Raw genomic sequence first — 17,841 nt, 5'->3', positions numbered from 1 at the left:
TATTTATAGATCGCAATTACCCAATAAACAAAAATACGTGTAAATCTAATTTGATTTATACAATCCCGATTTATTGTAGTTTTCCGTATTTTTTTATTTTTTATTACTTAGATGGTTGGACGAGCTCACAGCCCACCTGGTGTTAAGTGGTTACCGGAGCCCATAGACATCCATAACGTAAATGCCGCCACCCACCTTGAGATATGAGTTCTAAGGTCTCAGTATGGCTACAACGACTGTCCCACCCTTCAAACCGAAACGCATTACTACTTCACAGCAGAAAATAGGCAGGGTGGTGGTACCTACCCGTGCGGATTCACAAGAGGTCCTACCACCAGTAATTACGCAAATTATAATTTTGCAGGTTTGATTTTTATTACGCGATGTTATTTCTTCACCATGGAAGTCAATCGTGAACATTTGTTAAGTACGTATTTCATTAGAAAAATGGGTACCCACCTGCGGGACTCGAATACCGGTGCATCGCTAGATACGAATGCACCGGACACCTTATCCTTTAGCCCACAACGACTTCAATTATTAAAAAGTAGAACAAAATAGTTTGTCAAAAAACAAAAACAAATATGGCATATTGTCTGAATACTTACTACTTAAAATGATGTGACCTAGTGTCAATATTATTATTCATAATGATAAACTCGAAACGTGGTCGAACTCCGGTTCAATTATCATGAAGTTTCATTTTAGATTTATGTATAAATGTCATATTATGTGACGTGTGTTGGTCAAGGGTTTTTAGCAGCTACATATTTTTTAACATCCACATAATATATATCGACGCTTGAAAGGCAAACATGACTAAGCGACAATAACTGCTTTGTACATAAATGATAGGCAATAACCAAATTCGATGCGCAAAAAAAAAAATTTCTAGGTCTATTAAAATCATTTCAATCCCACAGCTAGATTCGTTAAAATAGTTATTGTTTTTAGGTATTTCAACTTTAAATTAGTCTACTGTAAAGTTCACGCATTGTCGCTTAGTCACGTTTGCCTTTCAAGCGTCGATATATATACAATAGCATATTTCTTTTCCTTTTTTCACGAGTCACGAGTTTACAGATACACAACTCGTTTATTACGAGTACACTCATTTTTAAATGTTGACATTTCGATATCGATTTCGTTTCCGACATTTCGAATTGTTTACAATTTTCGTGGTCACGGACGATTAGACGGACAGCGTTTTTACTGTATTTATTTGATATTTTGATTTGAATGGCAATTACAGAAAAAAGAGACGTCTAGAACTGCATTTAAGGTCAAGGTAACACTGTTGATAAACATAACTGTCAAGATAAATTGTCAAAATCATGTATGTGTGTGATATTAAAATTGAAACTGGATAAAAATCAATATCTATATATCAATACGGGAAGCAAAAACTTTGTACCCCTTTTTTTGAAAATTGCGCGGACGGAGGAGTATAAAATTTCCCACACTTATAGAGAATATAGAGAAGGAGTGCACCATGATAATATTTAAAAAAAAAATGCATTAAAGGTACATTAAATCAATAAAGAAAACATTACACACACTGCCATGTATTTGACACACACACATATGTCTATATTCTCTTTGTTTATTGTCAAACTTTAGTTATTGCTTAAAGTCTGTGATCAAATTGAAAATAGGTTAATATTGTTTATCTTTTATATTATTTGTCTATATTGAAGTCTTGGCGAAATCTGTGATTATAGAAGTAGTCTTTGACAATATAACCATAATAATGTTCAAACTTATAATTTCAATTAATTATAGTCGAATTTCGACTACTGCGGGACCACTAGTATTAATAAATGATCATTTTCATTTTGAACCTTAATGTACATACAGAGTTGTGAACCAAAATAAACCACACAAAAGGAGCAACATTTACGAACATTACTCACAATAAATGTATTTACGCAGTATTTTGCATTTAAATTAATTAGACAAACACTTCCTATAAATACTGATAGTGAAAATCGAAGGTCCGAAACCTATTTACCAATGTTGTTGTTTATTAAATACTTATTAACAAGACTAAAGATCAATTTACAAACTGCATTAAATTAACCATTAACAACTTTAATCTGACTACACTTTAAATCAGACGAAATTTATAACTCTTTTTTTTCCCAACTCAATTGTTGGTAGCTTAGGGGGTTATTCCAACTACACATGGACCGGTAGGTGAGCTCATGAGCTCAACCTGAGAGTATTGCTAACTGACCCTAGTGAGAGCATGGCTTCGCTTAATTTAATACCGGATCGGAATTAACCAAATATAAACATAATAAATATGTATTCGCAACCACATATTCTAAGTTCGTTCGAAATAATTAAATATAAAAGGATCAGGTTTGTTTTAATATTATAATTTGAAATATTTGAACAATAGATCAAGCAAAGTTGGAAAGTTGGATTGATAGATATTGTTTATTGTGTCGGATATTTGGGATATTTTAAGACATTTTATAATCTCTATATATAAAAATGAATTGCTTTTCGTTAGTCTCGCTAAAACTCGAAACCGCTGGACCGATTTGGCTAATTTTGGTCTTGAATTATTCGTGGAAGTCCAGGGAAGGTTTAAAAGGTGAGAAAATATAAAAAAGCTCGGAATTATATAAAAACAAACAATTTCGTTTTTACTTTGATGTGTTCCCTTGATGTGTCTTTTGTTTATCGATTGAGGCACTACGAAGCTAGTGTTTAATAAAAATAATCAGGTAATTTCATTTAATACCAATTGCAATTATAAATTATTAAGCATAAAATGTTGGACTTAACTAAAATAATGAGATTCTATTTATTTTTCAAAGCTTATTAGTTAATTATTAAGTTAGATTGCACTAACAAAAGAAGCTTCCAAGATGAAGAATGCCAAGTGCATTGTTGATGTTCTTATCAGTGATAAGGAAGTAATCGCTTGTTGTCATAATTGGAATAAACAAATTTAGTCATTTAAAATATGATAACTCATAAAAAGTGCTAACCGCCTACGTATGTGTTTGAAAGGCAATCAAAAATTGTTTAAGCTTATTGTAGTGGCAGCTTACTGTTCACAGAACCCATTATTTCTCGAGATATTTATGGGCCAAATATATCGAATATAAATTTAAATCGATTAATCTCGATTTATCGATTTATATAATCGTAAACTTTAATTAACGATAAAAGGCTTAGATTTACGTCAGCGGCGAACAATCGAATGCGATGTACGAAATTTACCGTTGGGAGATAAGCGGCATGATGGTGCTAATGGATTCTCGCTTCCACGTCATCTTCGTCACGCTTCATCTCCAATAGCAAATTGTCATTGTCATCAATCAGGCAAACATGGCCGATCGGATTTGGATGGTCATGCTTTTCGCACAAAAATAGTTTATAATCTAGATTAACACATGAGATACACAATATTCTACAGATGTCCACTGCTAGGTATAGGCTTCCCCTCAAAGATCGATCCTGCACTGCTTGCATCCAGCGGATCCCCGCGAACCTCAATAGGTCGTCGGTCCATCTTGAGGAAAGCCTACCCAGGCTAAGTCTTCCGGTATACGATCGCCACTCAAGAACTTTTCCGTCCCAATGTTCATCCGTTCTACGAGCAATGTGCTCTGCCTATTGCCACTTCAACATTTTTGTCATGGTGAATGATATGACTTGGACGCCTATTATATCTGCTATAATACATGCGATAGTATTTTTTTTATTGCGTAGTTATGTGAGTGAGTTCACGGTGTCCATTGCTTCGCGGTAAAAATAGGAAATATGGTGCTATTCACTTGTACCGGTTCACAGTACTACCCTAATGCCAATAAATTTTAGTTGGTGATCGCAGTATGTAGGTTTGGTACATAAAGTATCTTGCTGTCCATTACGTCTACGGGAAGAAACGGGCTGGTTGTGTTCTAGGCCAAGATCACTGCCGTATGAGTTGGTTCTCTATTTAATGTAACAGAAGCTCAACAAATAGACTAGCGGCTTATGGACCAGAGACATCCCTAAAAATTTATTGCTTTAATGTGTGGACGACCTCACAGCCCACCTGGTGCTAAGTGGTTACTGGAGCCCATAGACATCTACAACGTAAATGCGCCATCCACCTTAAGATATAAGTTCTAAGGTCTCAAGTATAGTTACGACGGCTGCCCCACCCTTCAAACCGAAACGCATTACTGCTTCAAGACAGAAATAGTCAGGGTGGTGGTACCTACCCGCGCGGCCTCACAAGAGGTCCTACCACTATAATTACGCAAATTGTAGTTTTGCGGGTTTGATTTTTATTACACGTTGTTATTCCTTCACCGTGGAAGTCAATCGTGAACATTTATCGAGTACGTATTTCGTTAGAAAAATTGGTAACCGCCTGAGATTTGAACACCGATACATCGCTCAACACGAATGCACCGGCCGTATTATCCTTTAGGCCACGACGAGATCAGCGCAGATGTGGAGTCGCTCGAGGAGTTCATCCGGAGGCTAGCTCGTAATATTTACGAACGGGCTGACGGTGGACCCCACGAGCATCTCCACAATTTAGCTCCCTTGTATGCCAGACCACCTGATGGTCGGGTGCTACCAAGGGAGCTAGTGAAACCTCCTTCTATGGTAAGATAGTCGGCTTAACCGGAGTGATATGGGACTGCTCATAATGAGTGCCCCCATGGGACTGAGCTGTCCTCACTCGTCACTTCCCCCCACATTTTTGGGTTGCCCCCCTATGGGCCATGTCCCACCCCCGTTAGGTGGACCACTCCTTCGTAAGGGGAGTGTTCTTATGTCGGTCCCTTCCCGCGACGGTCTTCCCCTTCTGGGGAGCCCGGAGCGGGTGAGCGCCTAACTAGTGCTGCGGCCCCCCCTCTGGCTTGTAGAGGTGGGGCCGCGGCATGGGGTCGGTGGTGGGCCCCTCGTTTTAGTTAGTTGTAGTTAGTTTGTAATCATTTTTAAGAGAGAAAAAAAACCGCAAGCAGAGGACAACACGACGCCGGAGGGCCCTGCCGCCGGGCGTCATTCCCGGAGTCTTTCAAGCCCATCGTATTATGTATATGTATATATTTTTGTCGATGTAGTGTAGCCGTACACGCTGCGAACAGCACTCCCCTCTTACTCTCGTCCTGCACCCACATCACCCCTGCCCTGTGTGGCAGGGAGCGTCTGCCCGGGTAGTGGGGTTTGCCCCGAGGCCCGCTCCGTGCCTCCGTAAGGGGGTACGACTACCCCGATAAGAGATCAGCGCAGGAAAATACAACTTCTTCTTCAGTTATAAATTTAGCCCGGAACTCTCTAAAACACCAGAGAAGATCCGGCGAGAAACTCAGCGAGCTGATTCATGGGTTAGGTTGCACGTAGAACTCTTTGTCGAGTTCGACGAGTACGATTACCGAGGACCCTAAGCCTGCTCCTAGTGTTAGAGCTGAAGGCGTCTAATGCAAAGGTTATTCGACCTGATGGATCCGTAAGGACGTGAAGAATATTAAGAAACATACATTGCGCTATGATATTCAACATTGGGCTATGTTCTATATAGCCAATTTAAACTTGTAGCGAATATGTCATATTGTTATTTTACAAAACAGTTTTATTTATAAAATCCAATCCATATTATTTTATGAATCAAAAGGAATTTTTACATAATTAAATAGATATTCAAAAAAAAAACAGATTATTTTCACGACATCCATATTAATTTTAAGATTAAGCTTGATGCTATACAAAAACTGGTTATTCTTATATATTTTTTTGTATTATTCTGTCATCAACAACAGTTCAACGTAGGTAACAGTTTATTTTTAGAGTTATTTGATATAAAATTTAAATTGAACATCGAGGCTCTTGACGATTCTTTAAAAAAAATCTTTTTGTTTTTGTGATCTGCTTAAAGCGGATTTTTTTCTTAAACATTTTTTATTGTTAAGATCGGTGCCTGAGCTCACGGCCCACCTGCTGTTAAGTTATCAACGAAGCCCACAGACATTAACAACGTAAATGCCACAGCCCGCCTTGAAACATGAGTTCTAAGTCTTAGTTTTTCAGTAGAGCGGCTGTCCCACCCGTCAAACCCAAAAGTGTTTCTCCTTCACGGCCGAAATAGTCTGGGTGGTGGTGCCTACCTGTGCGGACTCATAAAACGCCCTACCATCCTACCGGGGTTCATCAGCAATGAATTTGCAGGGATAATTGTTGCCCAGTGCCACTTGGATCTGGAATGGACTCATTGTGGACTGTAGGCAGTGGCTTGGCTCTGCTCCTGGCGTTGCTGAAGTCCATAGGCGACGGTAATCACTTTCCATCAGGTGAACCGTATATTCGTCTGCCTACAAGGGCAACAAAAAAAATTTTTTCATCAGTCGTTATGACGTTTCCTTAAGTAAAGGCTTTGGTGGGACACCTTTATTACGTATTTGTTATGTACATATGTGTTTCATAAATAAATTAGAAGAAAAAAAGTCCTGAATGACAGGTAGTGTAGCTGTGCCCCTATTTACACATTATAATTTACATAAATTTATTTACATAGAATATTAATAATTCGACAATTTTTTGTTATACTTTTTTTAGTGTTATATTTATGGCAAGAACCAAGCATTCGTGTTATAAAAAAAAACTGAAAGTCACCCTTTTTTTTCAGAACAATTCTTCTGTCGACAAAAAATCATCACTTCAATTAAATTTTTGTGATGGTTTTTTTTGAACTGCCTTTGCTTTTATTTTAAAACAAAACTTGTGCATTCGAAAATTAACATATTTGACCTTTCGTAGATTTTTTATTAAATGGCAAACGAATAAAAACATGATTGCGATGAAACTACATTTTTACATAGACATAAAAACTAATGCATAATCCATCGGAGACATAGGCTAAAGGTATTAGGTAGGTATATAATAAAGGTTGCAGGGATTTCAAAGGTTTTAAATAGCGATTCATATACAAAGCACCACCCTAAAGAAATCTTTACGATGAGCTAGCTCTTGTATCTATACGTCTTGTACCTAAAGTCATCGTGTGAACCCTATTTCACGACAGCGACGCGACACGATAACCTCCTTATCGTGACCGCCGTTAGCTACTCTCTTGACCCGGCTCATGCTTTGGTCAGCCGCCGTCGTGAGCCTAGACACGTCCTGATGGATCCAGCTGACTCATTCTCAGGCTACTGGACGATACTAGTTCTAAAGCTAGCAGTAATCCAAGCGCCTCGCTCGATTTCTGGTTGGACCCTAGAATTCACCGACCCGTCCCGGCGGAGCTGGTAAAACCTCAAGCCTAAAGCAATCCTTGAAAAAAACAAACTGCGCCATAGTTGAACGCTGATAACCAGACGACAGCCTCACGTTTTTTAGTCTTATTATTTGCTCTATAAAGTTTTGATATAAACGTTTCGTCCAATAAAACATCATTAATGATTTTACTTATTAAATATTTCGTCTATTAAAGGAGTCGCCCGATCTTTTTATTGCACTTTTCACATCGAAATACGTTAGAATGTAGACAGCAACTACTAGTTCATGGCAACACGTTGCAATCATAGTCAAACATTTCGTCAATCAATTAGGCAAACGTCTCTCTTATAATACTTCAAAACGACCAAGCAACCTAGTTTTTTACAATTTTTAAAAGCTGCTCATTATCACCGATTTATGCTGTCATTTCACAAATTTCCACGAGCCGAGGTAGATGCACTATTTGTGTTGTAATATATCGGCATGTTGAAACAGTTGATAAATGCATCTATGTAATATACTAGATATTAATTTAATCAGATGCTGTTTCTTTTAAATAAACATAAAATCGGTATTATGTAATTGTTGCATTTGAATTCCGGTTTCTAGTCTGCAAACGTTATTATTGGAAATCGAATTATCGATTATGTGTTAAACTCTAACAAAATACTTTCATTTTAATAAATCTACTTATAAACCCTTTACAAAAGACATTGAAGTAATAATTATCGTTTATCATAAATTGATTTATGGCTTGATTTTTGCTAGAGCTACTTGATTTAAATTTAATAACCTATATATTCTACGAATTAGTGATAATCATTAATCACGCAGTTGTCTGGTATTACGTTGTTAAAATGATATGATATTATTTAATATTTAATTCCTCTCATATGAATTTGGAATAGTTCATATAATAAGTAACTACTAAGTAACACCTGTAAGAATTTAATAAACGGAAGTGTGTTCAAACGAAACTGCCCATTTTTTTTAGATTAAAGATTTACAGTTTAATCTTGCAGTTTTTATTTTTACTTCGCGATCAAGGGAAACTGAGAGAGGCTACCGATTATAGTAGTATTCTAACATTAACAAATTGATGTACGTCGCATCATACATTAATGGCTATGATTGGCCAACGATGAGGTCATATCGCACGAACCAATAACAAATCAGGAAACGCAACAGTGGCACGAATTGTCAAAATTTTAAAAATATTACATGAAGAAAAAATATGCACGCGCATGTCAATTCTATATTTGTAAAATAATTAAATATAATATAATATAATTAGTATTTGAAGAAGTAAACGCATTTATTCATTTTCCTAGCCACCTCAAGATACCTATAAGAAATAGACGCAACACAAATATATGTGAGATTATATGTTTAATCGTAAATCTTTAATTTAATCGTTCCCCTAATGCGGGAAACTAGGAATATAACAAACGAGCTTATTAAGGTTCGGCTTTCCATTACAGCAAAAAGAAAGTATTATACTCGCAATGTAAAGCGTACAAAACTTGAGAATCAATAACGCTCGCATTATATAAAAGCTATCAGACAAATCGCACATCTGTGAGGCCGCGATGTGCCATTGACCTCGATCTTTGGTTAACTTTTAGTTCTTGGGTTATTATTTGTTTTTTTCAATAATAGTTTTGTTTAACAATCCTAATACGATAAAATGGTAAAAATTAAACAAAATTAATAATCCACTAAAATTTTAGGATGCATCCTTTCATTTTCAGGCATTGTTTCTTACGCTCTATATGATGATAAATCTAAGATGCCCACAGATAAATCTCAAGGTGATATCACGTTGTGAGGTCCAGCAATAACGATTTTGTTTCAATAATATGACGCAGATTTGTTCGTCTGTATAATAATTTAATTAACCATTCAATTTACGCAAATTTATACGTTTCTTACCAATACGGGTCGGGTTCTTGGCCCTTAATTAACTTTTTGGGTCGCTTAAATTTAGAACAGCATCGAAATATGTAAGAATTACGTATGACGATAATGAATTTGTGTACCAGTATATTTTGTTATGTAGTTAGTAAACCTAATACTCTGATACTTTGCCTTTGCCATGCCTTACATACATCTAAGCTTTTTCTAATTCAGCGCTTTGTGACCTATCGCTTCTAAGCTTTTGAATTTAATTCTATTCTAATTTGTATTCAACATTAAGATAGTGACATCTAGTAAGTGCAGAGTAGAAAAAATCGACCGTTATAATTTATTAGATTTGCCTTTATAGACAAATATGTAGGTTTTTTTAAACTTTGTATGTATTAAATAAAAACATGTTAAAAGATAAATAACATTGAAACACATACGCGTTGCTTCAAAAAAAAAAAAAATATTATATTACATTATAATTGTAAATGATATACTAATTTTTTTTTTTTTTTGTTGCGAATAGGTGTTTATTGTGGATGATTTACTAATAAATCTAATAAAATAAATAAAATCATAATACCTTTTTAAGAATGTTAATGTTTGGATTTTTTTACTGGAAAAGTGCTTTGTTAACTTATCGCATCAAGATATCTGTCGTTATTTATCGCATATGAATGAAGAATAATTTAACAACCCTTTATGTCGGTTGCCGAGTTGCCATTGTTCCACAGGAAATAAAACGAGTAACAAGAATTTCAATGCGTGATGGTTGCATGCATTCGATGGTAATGCTTTCGTAATAAAACAATAATACAACATTATTTCTTGATCTCGTGCACAATTCTTATCGGCAATTTAATCGATCATTACTTGAGGCTTTAAGAAATTCGCTGCCATTTGAATTTCATATATTACTTTTATGGGATTAGTCGGTAATTTAAAAATTAATTATCTATATATATAAAAATGAATTGCTGTTCGTTAGTCTCGCTAAAACTCGAGAACGGCTGGACCGATTTGGCTAATTTTGGTCTTAAATTATTTGTGGAAGTCCAGAGAAGGTTTAAAAGGTATATTAATATGAAAATGCTCGGAATTAAATAAAAATAACAATTTTGTTTTTCCTTTGATGTGTCTCCCGTCGGACGGATTCCTTTTGTTTGTTTTAAGCTTATTTTATACAAAAGTTTAGATCTTTTGTTTATCGATTGAGGCATTATGAAGTCTGCCGGGTCAGCTATTATCTATATATATAAAAATGAATTGCTGTTCGTTAGTCTCGCTAAAACTCGAGAACGGCTGGACCGATTTGGCTAATTTTGGTCTTGAATTATTTGTGGAAGTCCAGAGAAGGTTTAAAAGGTAGATAAACATGGAAATACTCAGAATTAAATAAAAATAACAATTTTGTTTTTCCTTTGATGTGATCCCGTCGGACGGATTCCTTTTGTGTGTTTTAAGTTTATTTTATACAAAAGTTTAGGTCTTTTGTTTATTGATTGAGGCACTACGAAGTCTGCCGGGTCAGCTAGTTTAATATAAAAACAAAAGAGAGTGACAAATAGTACAAATTGTATGTAGTACAGTACTAGTAAAGATGTATTGCATTAGTGACAATACAGAATGTAATCGTGATTTAGTGCAAATAGATTTTGGGTTCTTACGTCGAGAGAGGTATGAAGCAAGAACAGCTCAACGACCTTCGGTTGGTAAAATTTGTAAAGTCTGTAAAATGCTTTCAGTATTTAGAAAGCAATTTTGTTGTAGGTGTATTTCTGCAATTAGTTTTTTTTTTTGTAACTTGCTATCGCTTCTTTTTGAGTCAAGTTTCCGCGCCTGTACGAATAAATATTTCAATTAGCAATCTTGTCTCGTTTAGTTTACTTAATCACTACATAGTATAAAACAAAGTCGTTTTGATGTGTTTTTTTTAATAGATAGAGTGATTGAATAGGAAGGTTTATATGTATAATAACATCCATTAAATAGTGGAGAAATCAATAATAAATTACCATTTTCCGAAGCGAAGCGAGGGCGGGTCGCTAGTTATTGATATAATGTAAAGAATCCTAGAATAATAGAAATATAAAGTGGACAAAGGAATTATAATAAATAATAATAACTGGGAACAAATGATGCACGGTCATCCGGCTTCAATTTAGGATTCCCTGTGTTATGGGTATTAGAGACTGATAAACATATTTATTTTTGTTAAAATATATACTTATATAGATAAATAGCGGCCCGCCCCGGCTTAGCATGGGTAGTAGCGCACGCGATGTAAAAAAAAATATGTAATTTTTTACACGTTGGGTTACATTATTGGAGTTTCAGTAAGGATCCCTAATTTTTTTGAAAATATAATAAATATAGCCTATGTCACCCGGGGATAGCGTAGCTTTCCAACAGTGAAAGAATTTTTCCAATCGGTTCAGTAGTTTCGGAGCCTATTCAATACAAACAAACAAACAAATCTTTCCTCTTTATAATATTAGTATAGATTGACATCCAGATCAGGAGCAAACAAACCTGTTCATCACACGAATGTTTGCCCGATGTGGGAATCGAACCCACGACCTTCGGCGCAACAGTCAGTAGCGCCAACCACTGCATCACCGATTCAGTCAGTATTACACAATTAATTAATACCTAATCCATACACTGTTTCATTTAAAACAACCTCGATTCTCATCTGGCATTGCAATCAAAGCATGGTCATTGTCAATATCTGAAATTCATACGTACTCATAATTCATGAGCTTTATAAGCTTCAATGATGTAGATAATCGGTGATTGTGATTTAAAAAATCGAGTAAAAAACGCGCGAGAGCATTGACCATGAACGATCAAACGAGTACCAAAAAAAAACAAAAAAAAAACATTTGGTGAATTTTGCAGTTCCACACACATATATGTATACGCTTTAAGGCGCGTATTTAGTTCTCCGAGGTCAACGTAATGTAATAGCTAACATTTGATTTCGAAATTGGACAGGGATTTGATGCAAGGGGTGGAGTTTCATCAATGTAATGTTTCAAACATGGGTGTGCTTCGTAAAGTAATTAATTGGTCATTCTTTGTACATTAAGGTGTTTGCTGTATTAGGAATGCAGAAGTTTGTTTACCGTTTTTAAATTCACGGTAAATTATAATTTTACGTGTCCAAGTTGTAAGTCTTGATCGATGTAAATATTCGCTTAATATTTAAATCGTAATACAATAATGAGCTTAGGGATTTAAATTGTAGGATCGTTACGTGTCTGAAAATGCATTAGAAAATGATGCTGTAGTGCCCTAGTGTTGTCATGTTAGAGGAAGTCTGAAAGTGGCACTTAAGACAGAAAAGTTGAGAAGTGCGCGTTTGGACATGTGATGAAACGAAATGAAAATGAGTTGGTAAGAGAATGTTAACTATGAATGTGGAAGGATATAGAGGAAGAGGTAGACCTTAGAAGAAATGGATGGATTGCGTGAAAGACGATATGTGTAAGAAGGGAGTAAGAAAAGAAATGGTATATGATAGAGGAGTACGAAAGGAGAAAACATGTTGCGCTGACCCCAGGTGACTGGGAAAAAGGCAGGAGAATGATGAGAGTCCTAGTATTGCCGATGTTCATGGGCGATTAGGGTCCCTTCCCATCAGATCACTCTGGACCTATATTTGTGTTTCCAAAGTAGTCAGTAAAAGTAGCATCTAAAATAATAGTGATAAGATAATAAAATAAAAAATAAAATAAAATAATGGTAATAATGATAATAAGTTGCCACACTATGTCATTATTAGAACTTACCAACGAATTCTACGCGTTTGTCATGTTTTATTTCGTAATTAAGACAATTTCTTATTTAAAATACCATTACGAAAAAGTTGATGCAACATTTTTTTCTCGGTCATTGACATGGGTAAGCTGTTAACAATAATTACATAATATGTATAGTCGAGCAGGGTCTGCAGTAAGATAAGATTATTTTTTTTAAAAAAAAAGTATACATCAGTTATTAGAATTAGTTATTAGGAAAATAATGTAATCTTAAACTATGTGTGTTAAATTTTAAAATCGTTTGAGTGAGAATTATCTATGTTAGACATTAAGCAACAACGAATTTTGTAAATTATGGGAATGTCTATAAAGTTTTGAATTTACGTTCGTTCTATTCATGTACAGATATCAGAACAATAAGTACTCATTCTGAATTAATCGTTGTTGCAATAACTATAAACATGTTGTTGTGAATTTTTTTTAATATTTTCGGATTTTTTGTAACTAACTCAAGAGATTTAATCTTTAGATTTATCGAGAATGAATATTTTTTACTTGCAAATTTTGAATAAACTGTGTATCATAAAAAGCGCAATTTTTTCATAGGGCAGGTAAATCAATAAGAGACATTTCATTTGTTTACGGACATCAATTCTACTTTTACGCTTTTTACTTTTCTAATGGTAGGCATAAAGAGCATAAAAATAACAATTAAATCTATTGTGGAAGCGAAGGGAAGTGAAATCGCTGCTGTAGGGCTTTATTAGCCCTAACCTAAATTTTCCGGAACGGTTCGGTCGAAAAAGGAATACTGATGCTTTATTAAGTTTTCAAAATATTTAAATAAAGAAAATAAATGATTATTATTATAAGCTGCGAAGTCGCGAAATGAACAAGGGGATTTGAAAGACGCAAGGGTCACGAACAACGATAAGTTGAGTGTTACACTACGTTAGGGTTGTCTCTCGTCTGATTTTTTTCCGTACCCTTCCTCGAATATAAAATAGTTAGTTATTTAAATAAAAATATATTTCAAAAAACAGTAATGTAATTGGTGGCAAAATGTACTGAAAATTAACATTTTAAAGAAGGAAGATGCAGTTTACTGTAATATATTTTAATATTAATTGATGTTACTTATAAATACGAAATGAAATGTAGCAAAAGACCAAGCGTCCTACATTCAAAGGCTTCAATAATATTCTCTTGTGACCATAATAATGAGCTTGTTGGTAGTATAATAATAATAATACAGTTGCAAGGGCTACACAGTTATTAATACGGATCACTCGTCTTCGAGCATTGGTTAAAAATAAACTTCAATGTCAAATGAAAGAATTTTTCCGATAACTTAATTAATTCCTGCATTAATTAGGCACCTTGTTTTTTATTATTCGGAAGTGCGTCAAACATTGTTTTTCAAACCCATGTTTACTTGAATAAATAAAATATTAATTAGAATGTAAATAATTAACTTATTTGAGTATTTAAGGGAAAAAAAATGTAAAGTCAACATTTATTTTATCAATAATCTTACTAATAATAAACTCTTAATAAAATTTATTTGCTCAGATGGGTGGACGAGCTCATCTGGGATTAAGTGGTTATCTGAGACCACAGATATCAAAAACGTATATAATAGTAAAATAAAAGATAAATATAATATATTAGTTTTGATAAAATTTAAAAACGAATCTACTGCATCAAGTGATAATTTTGATTTGGAAATATTAAATCGCGTTGCAATTGAAAAAAAGAGATAGTTATCTGATAATAGCTTATAAAAACGTGTGATAAAACTCTGAAACTCTATCGAAAGATCGAAAGCGTCATTATAAATAAAGTTATTTTCTCGGAACAACCCACATCTGTTCTTAAAATTTAAAATTGCCGATAAAAATAAACAGCTATAGTGTTAATTAATGTTAAAACTAAGACTCAAGAGAGCCAATGTGCTATATCGAGCATTGGCTCTACCTCTTTTTTTTTTCCTCTACCCATTCGCTCGTAGCCTAAGGCGCTATTTCAGCTACACCTTAATGTGTGTCTAGGTACTTCCCGGTCGGCGGTGTATCGCGTTCCGACCCGGCAGGCTGGTTCTGGCCCAGCGGGGTATCCCGGAACACCAGCGGCATCGCCTGGGCGGCCTGGTAGGGACGCCATACCGCGGAGACCTACGTCGTTGGTCGTCGACTATCGCCTCGACGACCCGTCGGTCGGGCGTTCTCGGGGTGGCGCCGCGTGTCTGTTTGTAGTGTTGACCGCGGGAACCCCCCTACTCTGACCGGGTTCTGACCCCGGACGGAGATCGGACGTCGGGTGTAAGAGTGCAGGGGAGTAGTTTAGTGGGTGGGCCCTAAAATCCTTGGGCCCGCGATCTGCTCTCAACACCTGCAGATCGTTGAGTCTCACATACCTCTCGCGCGCCCTAGGCGCGGAGACCTCATAGGGGGTTCGGCCACCGGCCCGAAGAAAAAAAAAACGTGTCTAGATACTTGGCCTTCGAAGCCCACATTATGGATTGGTCAAAGATGTTAGATGACTAGAATAGAGTTACCGCGCCTAATTCGCGACCAGATAGAGTGGTGTCGGGAGGACGGTCCCTTTTGAGGAGCACGGCTGTGCTTTTAATGGGATTAAGGTCGATGCTATACCTTTTTTTATTTATTGCTTAAATGGGTGGACCAGCTCACAGCCCACCTGGTGTTAAGTGGTTACTGAAGCCCATAGACATCTACAACGTAAATGCGCCATCCACCTTGAGATATAAGTTCTAAGGTCTCAGTATAGTTACAACGGCTACCCCACCCTTCAAACCGAAACGCATTACTGCTTCACGGCAGAAATAGGCGGGGTGGTGGTACCTACCCGTGCAGACTCTCAAGAGGTCCTACCACCAGTAAGTAAATAGTAATTAGTCCGTTTTACGCTCGCGATATAATTTTTTGAATTAGTCGGAATGCAGTTTCAACATTGGGCTCGACAAACTAATGCGATTATAAAAGGAGATAACCGGTTTATCCCGAACAATTCCTCACAGTACTCTCCATAAAGCGAATGATATAAAACGAACGATATAAAAAAAACAAAAAAAAACACACAAACATGAGTCCCTTCGTCGACGCAGTGCGTCTATAAACAACATTACAAAATGATTTAGGGACTTTATCATCACGCGATGCTATCATGGTACTTAATCAAGATCATTTGTTGGCACGTATTTGACCTATTTAAAAAAAAAACCTTTACCCGAATTTCCGATACATAGTCGCTAGTAGAGTGTACCGAGCATCGTAGAAATATAACTTTTTTTTACCTGCCTATATATGCCTATATAATACCTTTTTTGTCTTTTCTACTATACCACGGACGTTTCGGAAAACAAAGATGTCAACTAAAAAAACCTGGACCAATCTTAAACAAGAGCAGGTACCGACCGATAGCTATTTTTAGTTTTAGTAACGCAATGAATAATTTATAATTTATAAATTTTACCTTATATCGAAGATTCATTCTTAGTTCAATTCATAAAGATTACATTTTATTACAATTTGGAAAAAACGATAATTGTAAAATATAAAAGGATTACAAAATTAATCAAAATTAAACACTTTTCCCATTAAATTGAATTTTCATAACAATCAAACAATTTTTGTAATGTCAAAATAAATATTTAAAAGAACACTGAAATTTTAACATTTTAAGATAAGACATCATTTTATTTATTAGAATCTTTAAATAGCATGTAATCAATTTTATTTTTGAATGCATGCAACACGTAAACACAAAACAAAAACAACTTACCTTCCAAAACGTCTGAAATAACGCGCAACCAAAACAAAATTCGGGAACACAAATAGCTTGTTTCGCAAACGCGTTAAAGCTGCACTATATCACCGAAACTATTCAAACGCTTTTGTATTAATATTTAATAAAAATAATCAATGACAATCGTAATGAATTTTCATTGAGCCGCGTTCGATGTTCAAATAATATACTTTCAGCTTAACGCGCAGCCATTGCTTCTTGCCGCTCGACGCTGTACTGAGTTACTGACTTCGGCCGCGAATCGGGAATACGACCACAACTACCGATTGCCGAACAACTGACACACAACAGCGGTCATTGTTCAAAAACATCGGGGTTCCGTGTCCGGTGTGTTTCTGAGTTTCTACACAAAAAATCTAAATTGCTGCAAAAACTTAGATCGTTCCTGACCTGAAAATTTATGTTTACATTATAGCTAACAAAAATAAATTAGAGATTAAAAAAGGGTTAAATCCACGATCGATTTCAGTAAATGAAACTGTACTTAATTCGATTCTTTTATTTATTAACGATTCAACGTATATTAAATATTTTGACCTAGTTCCCTGTTTTAGTTGAGGCATCGATCCAATGTTAGTTTTATTATGTAAAATACAATTTAGACAACTCGTGTTTGTTCGTTAAATACATATTTGTAAAATAAATACAGTTTCTAGGGCATTACCCTAACGACATCTGATTGTGATTTGCCGAAGTTCCATTATTTCCTCTAGCGTGGATTTTTTGGTGTCAAAAAATTCAACTATACTACAACCTTTTTTTTTGCGTTAAATGGGGAATGTTTTAAATATGGGCTGGTGTTGGGCATATATATTTGTCGTCCCAACAATTTTCATTCCGGTTGACCTGGAAGCGGAACCAATAGATCTCACAAGTCTATGCTGCTCTAACTACAGCAATGAGTTCGAATTCTCAATTATATTGGTATAACGGTTGTTCTTATAATGTAAATGTAAACGCAGGTGGTAGCAGAAATAGGTTGTATAGTAGTTACTTAGCGGTGTGGACTTCAGGCACACCGTACTGACTATTCGTTAATGTAACTATGGTAAAAAAAGACCTGAACTGCTAAAAACCAATTGAACTTTTCAAATAAATCAATCGAGCGACG

At 35.5% G+C, this 17,841-nt stretch overlaps 1 protein-coding gene across 1 annotated transcript in view; it reads right to left on the bottom strand.

The window, feature by feature from the left end:
- LOC149502062 (ATP-binding cassette sub-family G member 1) overlaps window positions 1-16,949 on the bottom strand; it is a 79,096-nt gene extending 62,147 nt beyond the window's left edge. The window contains exon 1 of the mRNA XM_089731047.1: window positions 16,707-16,949. The gene's annotated coding sequence lies outside the window, so the exon portion shown is untranslated. The remainder of the gene's footprint in view (window positions 1-16,706) is intronic.
- Window positions 16,950-17,841: the final 892 nt, after the last annotated feature.

Source organism: Bombyx mandarina, chromosome 11 (genome assembly GCF_030267445.1).
Source record: "Bombyx mandarina strain Sakado chromosome 11, ASM3026744v2".
NCBI classification, from domain to species: Eukaryota; Metazoa; Arthropoda; class Insecta; order Lepidoptera; family Bombycidae; genus Bombyx; species Bombyx mandarina.
The sequence above is the reverse complement of the archived record's forward strand: the minus strand, read 5'-3'. Positions and strand labels throughout refer to the sequence as shown.